The sequence below is a fragment of the Rhineura floridana genome, chromosome 2, assembly GCF_030035675.1.
Source record: "Rhineura floridana isolate rRhiFlo1 chromosome 2, rRhiFlo1.hap2, whole genome shotgun sequence".
Taxonomy (NCBI): Eukaryota; Metazoa; Chordata; class Lepidosauria; order Squamata; family Rhineuridae; genus Rhineura; species Rhineura floridana.
The window spans coordinates 37401728-37412857 of record NC_084481.1 but is presented as its reverse complement, the minus strand read 5'-3'; the positions used below and the strand labels follow the sequence as shown (position 1 = coordinate 37412857).

General features: G+C 42.2%; 1 non-coding gene across 1 annotated transcript; it reads left to right on the top strand.

The window, feature by feature from the left end:
• The first annotated feature begins 4359 nt into the window (after positions 1–4359).
• TRNAV-CAC (transfer RNA valine (anticodon CAC)) lies at positions 4360–4428 on the top strand. Its single transcript has one exon. It is a non-coding gene; the product is annotated as a tRNA-Val (tRNA).
• Positions 4429–11130: the final 6702 nt, after the last annotated feature.

Below are 11130 nucleotides of genomic sequence, written 5' to 3'. Positions count from 1 at the left end.
TGCAGAATTTTCTCTGAATATTCTCCACCATTTATTTATTTATTTTCGTGGCAGCTACCCCTTCCTCTACCTTCAAAAATGCTCCAGACTGATGCTATGCCCAGAGCATTGTGGCGGACGCAAAATGGTAGCCAGACTGCCAGCACAGTTGCTGCTGTTGCCACATCGAATGGTGGGCAAGGGTGGGGGAACAATCCTTAGACAGAAGGATAGAAGCTGGGCTACTGCCACTACTAATGGTGAATTTCACCCCTGTGAATCTGTCTGAGAACTACTCTTCCCTCTGCAGAAAATCAGTGGAGTGGTCTCCACAGTTTCTCTTCCCACAAACAGGGTAGAGAATTTCGGGAGGCCATTTGCACACGCCATTGCCCTACAAGTTTCTTATCCAGGCAAAAGAAAAGAAGGTGCACTACAAAATAAAAAAGTCTAAAAGTGAATAACAGCGCAATCCTATATAAATACTGAACTGGATGTAAGTCCCATTGAACGCAGTGGGGCATACTTCCGAGCGGACGTGTGTAGGATTCAAGGCTGGCCCTGCCATTAGACCAGGAGTGGGGAACCTTTGGCCCTCCAGATGATGCTGAACTACAACTCCCAGCAGCCTAGCTAGCATGGCCAATGGCCAGGGACGGTGACAGTTGTAGCTCAGCAACATCTGGAGGGCCACAGGTTTTCCACACTTGCGCTACAGACAGTGAGCCAGTCATTTCAGGTGACAGATGCTTTGCATGGAGAGTGGACAGAGCTATGTGTGTCATCATGTGACACTCCCCGTGCCCCCTAAGCTCACCTGTTGCCCTCAGGTGAAGGACATTGCTTCATTGACGCAGGATTCAACTGCCCATCTGTTTCACTTTTATACGCAGAACTGGAAAATATGTCTTCTTGCCTTTTGCCTAAAGAAGCAAAATATCTTGAACCAGCCCTGCTAGGATTATACTGACCAGTGCATGGCTACTGAGAAAAAGAAAGCCCCATTGAGTCCAATAGGGTTTACTCCCAGGCCATTCCTATGCCTAGGAAGCTACTTTGTGCCAAGTCAAACCATTGGCTCATCCAACACAGTACTGGATATGCTTACATTCCAGAGTTTCAAGCAGGAATCTTTCTCAGACCTACCTGGAAAAATCAGTGATCGAATCTGGAACCTTCTGCATGAAAAGCCATAACCCTTTTCTGGAAAGCCAGACAGCCAGCCAAGGCACATGTTTCAGGGAGAGAAAAGAGGGCCATAGCTCAATGGCAGGGTATCTGCTTTGTACTGTATACAGAAGGTCCCAGGTTCAATCCCAGCATCTCCAGGTACAGCTAGGAATGCTCCCCCCATCTGAAATGCTGGAGAACCACTGCCAGCCAGTGTAGACAATACCAAGCTAAATGGACCAATGGTCCGTCACAGTATGAGGCAGCTTTTTATGTTTCTAGAAGGAAAGTAAAAAACATTAACAGGTACTTCAGTCTAGGCTTGACACACAGACAAGTTGCAAATAACTAGCAATGATGCTAGAAAGATACCCACTTCACCCCTATTGCATTCCTAGTGGTACTGCTGGCTGAGAACTGCCTAGAGACTGCCTAGAACTCAAGAAGCAGGGGACCATGGTTTAGGCCTGTGGCCCTCTTGATGCTGTTGGACTACAACTCCCATCATCCCTGAACATCAGTCATGCTAACTAGATGGGAGTTGGAGTCTAACAACATCTGGTGGACCACAAGTTCTTCATGTCTGGTTTAGGCCATTAAGGTGGCTAGATGCAGAAGAGGACAGGGCTACTGCTCCTTGTAGAGTTTTGTAGAAAGGCATTTCAGCAGGTGCAGTGTGTCGTGGAAGCCATACCTCTTGACATTCCCTCATCTACACAATATTCATGAGGAAGGAGCCCTGTCCTCTTTTGCAGTTGACAGGTCAGCCAGTGGGAAAGATGCACAAACAGGAAGGCATGATGGAACAGCTATAATTGCTATTGCTTTAAATGAGACAACACTGATCAGTTTGGCTATTTCCCCCTGCCTCAAATTACTGTGGATAAACTGACATCATCAAAGGCTGAATTTAAGGGCAAGAAACCACTTGGGGTGCTGGACTTGGGGAGGGGGAGACCTATCATGGGCTAACCTCTCCACCACTGAAACAAGCAGTATAAACTTCACTTGTAAAGTGGACAGCATTGACCTGCATGACCAGCTTTGTGTTAACGTTAATTGGTTGGTTTATTTGCAAGGTAAATCCCAACATTTTATGAGGCAGGGGTAAATCATGCGGGCAGGCTTGCATCTAAGTTGTGAAATGAGCTATAAATCTGTTTTGTTTTAACCTATTTTTAAACATGTTTTGTTTTAATATATTTTAAAGTCTGTTTTTATGATGTTTTAGAGTGTTTTTAGTGTTTTTGTTTGCCACCCTGGGCTCCTACTGGGAGGAAGGGCAAGATATAAATTTGATAAATAAATAAATCTGATACAAATTAGGAATTTAAAAGCTGAAAAAATTGAAGGGAGGCACTGAGGATGCTCCTCATCTGGCACCTTATTTGGTCTAGGCCCGGCCACAGTTGGAATTGTTTCCTTTATCTGTAACCTACACAAGTGTTTGAAAACTTGACTTCAGAACCACAAGGTTTTAATGAACCTTGTACTCTACACTATACGCTTGAAAGAGCTCTTTCCTCCTGGGTTCTGGTTTGTTTCAAACACATTTAGCCTGGCAGTACATTTTGCAGCAATAGTTTGTATTTCCAGGCTATTTGTTTACAACACATCCAACCAATTCAAGCCCCCAGGCAGGACATAGCATGCCAAATATGTATCATGCCCTCTCAGGCGCTTGAGAAACCTCCAGGTTTTGTGTTCCATTGGGACCACAAAACAGTAGATTTATGAAGCCCCTGGGGGCCTTCAGCACATGACTGATAAGCCGCATGGCAGGCCTGGTTTACTGTGCTTAAGGAGAGCATTAGCAGACATAACATGAGCAGCTGGCTCATTTGCAGAAACGTTTATGGTATAGCTTCACAGGATCACCAAGTTCAAATATCAGTCGGCAAACCTTGCATAGCCATGGTCTCTAGTAACTAATCTTGGATATAAAATATCATCATACATAGCAAATGAAAACACATTTTACAGTTCAGCATCTATATATAAGATAAATACAAGAAAAGGTAGAAAATATCACTAGAGTATCAGGTGCCACATTTGTGCTGTCTTTCCATAAATACAACACCTTGCAAGTGTGGTCTGGCAGATGGAGTGTTGAATTTGAGGCTGCTTAAAGTCCCACAGCAACTAGCTCAGGGAGCAGCAGGGCTTAAGCAACTCTCTCTGTCTCTCTCTCCCTCCCTCTTCTCTCTCTCTCTCTCTCCCTCCCTCTTCTCTCTCTCTCTCTCTCTCTCTCTCCCTCCCTCTCCTCTCTCTCTGACTCAAGTCTCTAAACCTATCATGAGAATATTAGCAATAAAGCTTGGAAAATAATAGAAGTAATACTATGGAGTAAAATGAGAATGTGTCTGACTCTGTACTATAAATGAATAGTGACTTTATATCAGCTTAACTGTCATGGCTTCCCACAATGTATTCTAGAACTGTAAACTGGTGACTATGTTTTAAAACATCATGTAAATATTTTGTTACGTTGAACTGCACTTTGCACATTATAGCTGCAACCATAACACAATTGCATAGGAATATCGGGAGTTGCCTTGAACTGAGACAAACCAATTATCCGCCCAGCTCAAAATTGGGTATTCTGACCGGCAGCACCTCTCTGGGGATTGAGAGAGGGGACATTTTCAGCCCTACCTGGAGATTCTGAGCTTGAACCTGGGATCTTCTGTGTGCAAAGCAGATTTTCTACTACTGAGCTATGGCTGTTACTGTAATTATAACATTATTTTAATTATGAAATTTGAAGGATAATTTGCAGTGGGCTTCTAAGTAGCTGCAATCCCAGAAGTAAAACAGGAAGAGGGTACCTGCAATTCTAGGGTTTTGAAACTACCGTCATTGGATTTATACAACAATGCTTGCTTTTCCCATGATGATGTCACACTTGTGGATGTTTGACCAGCAGAAAAGATACAGATGGCAAGAACCACTGAGTGCAAAAATGAGTTCATGCCAAGCGGATATCCAGCACATTCAAACTGCAGCTCTTCAGGGGAAGTTGTTCAACAGTTGGTATGAAAACAGAACCATACTCAGATTTACAGTTCATAAAAACACCTGTCTTCTCCAAGCCTGGCTTGTTGAAAAATATCTTCCCTGAGGAAGAACTCTATATCTGAAATGTGCAGGGATCAGTTGGCCATTTAATTGTATTTACACTGAATGGTTCTTGCTGTCTTTAGGAGAAGAGGCATAGCTCAGTGGTAGAGCACCTGCCTCACATGCAGGAGGTCTAAGGTTCAATCCCTGGCATCTCCAGGTAGGGCTGGGAGAGAACCCCATCTGATATCCTAGAGAGCCCCTGACAATCAATATTGAGCTAAATGGACCAATCGTTTGACTCCCTATGTTGCCTTTTGTGCAGTGGTGGCTGGTGCCTACTAGACCTGGTAGATCACGGCATGGCCAATAAGAGGTCACAGAGGCATGGCCAAGTTGTTCTGCTTTCCTTCCCATCCTCACTTGCAGAGATACTGTAGACACTTAACCATTGCTATTTTACAAATGGTTAGCACTTAACTAAACTGAAAAATGTCTTACTTTGGTTCCAAAGGGGTCCTTGCTGTCACAGTTGCATCTCTGCTGGGAGAAAAGTTGTGTGGCCTCCACCTGTTCTGGTTCTCTCCCTGTCCATCTTCTCTGCAAAGAAACAGTGGACACATAAACATTGCGGTTTTATTAATATTTAGCACCCAATTGTTGGTTCAGAAGGGATCCCTTGCTGTCACAATTTCTAGTGCGAAATTATGCCAGAATAACCATACATTACTCAGAGGTAAGCCCTTACTGAATTCTATGGGGATTGCTCCCTGGTAAGCATGTACAGGGTTTCAGCCTGCACTGGCTAGCCTTAAAGGTGCCACACAGGACTGTTAACATGGGACCCCATACATTCCCAGACCTATGGGGAAATAGTATTTTCCCGCTCCCCCAGTTTATTCATTTCCACATTTTTTTCCAGAATGTAGAATAAAATACAGGGAAATGAAATGAACTAGAATCAGGAATACTACAGTTAAAATCACCACTCGGCCAGGAAGCTCACTGTGTGACCTTGGGCAGTCACTGTCTCTCAGCCTAACCTACCTCACAGAATTGTTGTGAGGATAGCGTGGAGAAATGGAATTCCTTGGAGGAAAGGTAGAATAGATGTAAATATAATACTGAGAAACAAACAATACTAAGAATAGTATTTTTAAAAAATCTCCAGCTTGCCTGTCCCTGGCTTTGAACTGGGGAGGGGTGGGAGTGCAGGTTTGGAATCATGGGGGGGGGGAACCTAAAAAAGAAAAGAAAAAAGAATCTGCAACACAATTCAGACCTACAAACATTGGACTTTACATGTAGGCCCTCAGCAAATCCACTGTTGTGGCTGCCTGCTGGGACAAGCTGGGGGGGTGGGGCAAAGTTGCGTGCAGGCAGGGTGCAATCCACGCTGTATGCCACACTACCTAGAGGCTCTGCACGCTGCATTCTGATCTGACCCATCCCCTGCAGCTACCTACATTTTCTAATGGCATTTTAAATTTGCCAAAGTGCTTTATAGTCTTTTACCCTCACACTAACCCTGTAAATTAGGTCACAGTACAATTTTACAAAACAAGAGAAGAGTACTACCTCCTTAAAGACTGAAAAACATACTATGGCATAAGCTTTCTTGGGCTAGAATCCTCTTCATCAGATTTGCCGTTCTTGGAAATCCATGAAACTTATGCAACAATCAAGGCAAGATTCGTGTGGTTAGGGCTTCAGTGCAATTTCTAAAATACAGCCCTCTTCTAAGAACGAATATCAAATAAGATACGACAAAATAAGTCTCCTGCAATCCTCAAGACTAACAAATGTATTCTATCATAAGCTTTAGTGGACTTCAAAAAATACTCTGTGCAGTTTCACATTTTAAACTTATTTAACTCATTGTTTTTGCTCACTTCTTGCCTTATTTAGTTGTTTATTACATATATATTGCACCTTTCCCCCTAAGAATTCAAAGTGGTGTACATGGTTCTCTCCCTCCCTATTTTATCCTCACAACAACACTGTGAGGTAGGGTTGCCAGGTTCAATCCCTGAGACTGATCCTGTATCTTTAGGAGAAAAGAAAGTCAGCCAAGTGCAGGTGTCCTTGCAACCCTGTAGTAGGAAAAACCATAAGGTGGAATTCTCCCTGCCCCCTGCACAACTTTTAAAGATACAAAAGACCTCTTGGAGGCTGGGCCTGTTAAAATGTTTTTAACAGAAGCAAAAGCTGGGAGTAGCCATACGCGCACCCTGGACTTCAGGAAAGCCGATTTTAATAAACTCAGAACAATGGTAAGTATGGTTCCATGGCAAGTGATCCTAATGAGAAAAGGAGTCCAAGGTGGGTGGGAGTTTCTAAAAAATGAAATTCTAAAAGCACAATGGCAAGCAATTCCAACAAGGTAAAAAGGGGGAAAACAGCAGAAGAAGCCAATCTGGCTTCACAAAAAGCTTAGTGATGACCGAAAACAAAAAAGGACACATACAGGAAGTGGAAAGAAGGCCAGGCAACAAAGGAAGAGTACAGGCAGGTATCACAGAACTGCAGGGATGGCGTCAGGAAGGCTAAAGCTGAGAACGAGCAGAGGCTAGCAAGGGATGCTAAAAGCAACAAAAAAAGCTTTCTTCAGGTATGTCCATAGTAAAAGACAGAGAAAAGAAATGGTGGCACAGCTACTCAATGAGGATGGCAAAATGGTAACAGATGACAAAGAAAAGGCAGAAGTGCTGAGTTCCTACTTTGGCTCAGTCTTCTCCCAAAAAAGGGTCTATGACCCTCCCAGGAAACACAAAGTAGAAGGGGCAGGATTGGAGCTTGAGATGATAGACAAATGGTCAAGGAATACCTAATCACTTTGAATGAGTTCAAATCGGCAGGGCCCAATAAACTGCTCCCTAGCGTATTGTAGGAACTGGCTGAAGAACTTTCAGAACTGCTGTCTATTATCTTTGCAAAATCATGGCAGACTGGCGAAGTGCCGGATGACTGGAGGAGAGCTAATGTTGTCCCTATCCTCAAAAAAGGCAAAAAGGAGGAACCAGGGAACTACAGACCAGTCAGCCTAACATTAATCCCTGGAAAAATTCTGGAGCAGATAATAAAACAATGCAGTGATTACTAGGAGCCAACATGGATTTATGAAGAACAAATCCTGCCAAACTAATCTTATCTCATTTTTTGATCGGGTAACCTCCCTTGTAGACTGTGGGAATGCTGTGGACTTAATATCTCTCGACTTCAGCAAAGCTTTTGACAAAGTGCCCCATGATATTCTGATTAGCAAGCTAGCTAAATGTGGGCTGGATGAAATGTGGCTCCAGAATCGTACTCAAAGAGTGCTTATCAACGGTTCCTTCTCAAACTGGGCAGAAGTAACGAGTGGGGTACCACAAGGCTCAGTCTTGGGCCCAATGCTCTTCAACATTTTTATTAACAACTTGGATGAGAAGGTACAGAGCATGCTTATCAAATTTGCAGATGATGCAAAATTGGAGGGCACAGCTAATACCGTGGAAGACATAAACAAAATTCAAAGGGACCTTGATAGGCTGGAGCATTGAGCTGAAAACAACAAAATGAAATTCAACAGGGATACATGCAAAGTTCTACACTTAGGAAGAAAAAACCAAATGTAGAGTTATAAGATGGGGGATACTTGGCTCAGCAATACGACATGTGAGAAGGATCTTGGAATTGTCATTGATCACAAGCTGAATATGAGCCAGCAATGCGATGTGGCTGCAAAAAAGGCAAATGCTATATTAGGCTGCATTAACAGAAGTATAGTTTCCAAATCGCGTGAAGTATTAGTTCCCCTCTATTCAGCACTGGTTAGGCCTCGTCTTGAGTACTGTGTCCACTTTTGCTCTCTGCACTTCAAGGAGGATTCAGACAAGCTGGAACAGGTTCAGAGGAGGGCAACAAGGATGATCAGGGGACTAGAAACTATGAGGAGAGATCGAAAGAACTGGGCATGTTTAGCCTGGAGAAGAGAAGACTGAAGGGAGATATGATAGCACTCTTCAAGTACATGAAAGGTTGTCACACAGAGGAGGGCCGGGATCTCTTCTTGATCGTCCCAGAGTGCAGGACACTGAATAATGGGCTCAAGTTGCAGGAAGCCAGATTTCGACTGAACATCAGGAAAAACTTCCTAACTGTTAGAGCCATAAGACAATAAAACCAATTACCTAAAGAGGTAGTGGGCTCTCTGACACTGGAGGCATTCAAGAGGCAGCTGGACAGCCATCTGTCAGGAATGCTTTGATTTGGATTCCTGCATGGGGTTGGACTTGATGGCCTTGGAGGCCCCTTCCAACTCTACTATTCTACGATTCTATGATTCTATTCAATGGGGCTTACTCAAACAAGGAAGCATGCACAGGACTGCAATTCAGTGATAAGGAACTTTACTTACCCAATCCAAAATTCAGAATCATGTGACATTAAGCTGTTTTGCAACTGTTTGATACTTGTTTTATGGTTGTTGGATTTTAAATAGCTTTCTTTCTTGTTGTGAGTGCCTTGGTTTCCAACCCTACTTCACAGGGTTGCTGGAAAGATTCCATACACACACACACACTGGAGATGTAAAAATACATGCACACCATATAATAGTTTATTGTCAAAACCAGTTGGCCATTGCAGAACATTAAAAAAAAAAGTATTAATTTCCTACCAAATAAAAGCAGCTACACCTAAGTAAGCCCTGCCTAACTGCTTTAAAAAAAGGATTGGAGGGGAAGAGAAAGATTTACAACACAATCCTTTTCTGTGTTCACTCAAAAGTCCCATTGATTTTCCACACAATCCTAACCATGTCTATTCAAAATTAAGTCCTACTGAATTCAGTGTGGTTACCTCCCAGGTTTGTGAAATTAGCATTTCACAGAAATGCTTCATATTGGGAAGGTTTTCAAAACAGGCTTTGAATAAGACAAATAAACTGCCCTCTTCAACAGTCCAGTAAAATTTAAACTTGTTTGACTCCTTAATTAGAAAGTATAACACTGCAGCGTGTACAATTTTTAAAACTTCTGTTCAAAAATTATTTGAAAGATAAAATGTATGTTGTTATTATGTGCCTTCAAGTCAGTTACGACTTATGGTGACCGTATGAATCAGTGACGTCCAGCATCTGTTGTGAACCTCCCTGTTCAGATCTTCTAAGTTCAGGTCTGTGGCTTCCTTTATGGAATCAATCCATCTCTTGTTTGGTCTTCCTCTTTTTCTACTCCCTTCTTTCCCCCCCAGCATTATTGTCTTTTCTAGTGAATCACATCTGATTATGTGTCCAAAGTATGATAACTTCAGTTTCATCATTTTAGCTTCTAGTGATAGTTCTGGTTTAATTTGTTCTAACACCCAGTTAGTTGTCTTTTTTGCAGTCCATGGTATGCACAAAGCTCTCCTCCAAAACCACATTTCAAATTAGTTGATTTTTCTCTTATCTGCTTTCACACTCCAACTTTCACATCCATTCATAGAGATCGGGAATACCATGGTCTGAATTATCCTGACTTTAGTGTTCAGTGATACTTCTTTGCATTTGAGGACCTTTTCTAGTTCTCTCATAGCTGCCCTCCCCAGTCCTAGCCTTCTGATTTCTTGACTATTGTCTCCTTTTTGTTAATGACTGTGCCTAAATGTATTATAATATGTAAGACTTTCCTCTTTCAACAAGCCTTTTAAGTTGAGACCTTTTCCCAATCTGCTTCTGTGTTGGAATTGCTTTTTAATATGCTTTTAAACCTTTTTTAAAAAATGTTTTTTAACCTTTAAAACAATATCTTCAAAGCTTTTTTAAAAAATTTTTAAAGTTGTTTTGTTTCAGTGTATTTTAATGTCTGTTGTTATGATATTTTAAAGTGTTTTTAGTGCTTTTGTTTGCCGCCCTGGGGTCCTGCTGGAAGAGTGGGATATAAATAAATAAATAAATAAATAAATAAAGCAAGCCATTTTTGCAGGTAATTAAAAAACCCTCCATGTACACTTTTATGCCTACCAAGACCCTGCTGTGATCTTCAGTTGAAGTGCAATCCTGTGCATGTTTACTCTGAAGCAAGTCCCAATCCTGTACAGATAAAGTACTCTTAATGCTGTTGAAAGCTATATATTTACTGAATTCCTGATGTGAGACAAGCAGGAAAAAGAAACTGTGAGTTTAGCTATTGCCAGGGTCAACAAATCTTGTCAATCACCCTGACTTCACTTATTGGCTAAAAACCTGAAGGGGCAGGGATTAGAGCAGCTGGTACTAACAGAAGTTGTGGCGGGGGGCTGACATTTTGATTTATATCTTTTGAACCAGACCACCTAGAAACTTCATTTTTTAAACAATGAAATCTAAGAGTCTGGACATTAAGGTGACCCACCCAGAGAGGACCCCTAAACACCAGAGTCTCCATGTAAAAACCAGAGACCTATCAACCCTAGGCACGTAGGAGGTGGGCATGTGAGGGAAATGAAACATAACTCACCTTCATCAGCAACCCCCCCTCCCAACAGTCCATCAAGCGTAGGGGTACAGACTACAGTCCACCATTTCTCCTCCTAATCCTCCAATAATATTCTCCAGCCCATTCAAAAAACATTCAAATAATTTAAGAAGTAAAAAATGGACAAATGTTTATTGTATAAAAAGATTCACACTGTCTACTGTTGCTCTTTCTCTCTGTTAACAAACGCTAGTAATGATTATAACAAGCCCAAGCTGCTCAAACTAAAAATCACTCTTTCTTGCCTGCCCACCTGCCCACAATGAGTCTGCTTTCAGCTGTGGCCTTGAAAGTAACAGCTCTGAGTATGCTCAGAACAGCTCTTATGCCTATTAAAAAAGCAGCCAAGTTAAGTTTAGATACTGACAACAGGAGGGAAGGGGAAACTGCACAGCTGCTGCAAATAAACAAGTAGCACTGGTAAGATAGAAGAATGCTATCA